Source organism: Polistes canadensis, unplaced genomic scaffold (genome assembly GCF_001313835.1).
Source record: "Polistes canadensis isolate GaletaPanama2010 unplaced genomic scaffold, ASM131383v1 scaffold_90, whole genome shotgun sequence".
Lineage (NCBI taxonomy): Eukaryota > Metazoa > Arthropoda > Insecta > Hymenoptera > Vespidae > Polistes > Polistes canadensis.
The window spans coordinates 487591-487912 of NW_014569637.1; positions in this window are offsets into that span (position 1 = coordinate 487591).

The window sequence follows — 322 nt, forward strand, 5'->3', positions numbered from 1 at the left end:
ATATATATATATAATTATTGAAGAAATTTAAATAAATTTATACAAAACACGAGTACAACACGAATTATCGTAACTCTCGATTTTAACCAAGTAAGTGATCGTATTATTCTCARAACCTGTGARCGTCTACGTCTATCATAGAACTAACTGATCAYTRACTAAGCCTTTKGTTTYYTATAAGGCTTAAATAGTCTTTTATCTGCTCTGAATATTTATCAGCTAGATTTTTTATCCGTTTTTTCTAGAATAATGCGTATAAACTTCGTTTTTTTTCTAATTATACATGATACCTTTTTATAAATTATTGCATTGCGCATTGTGA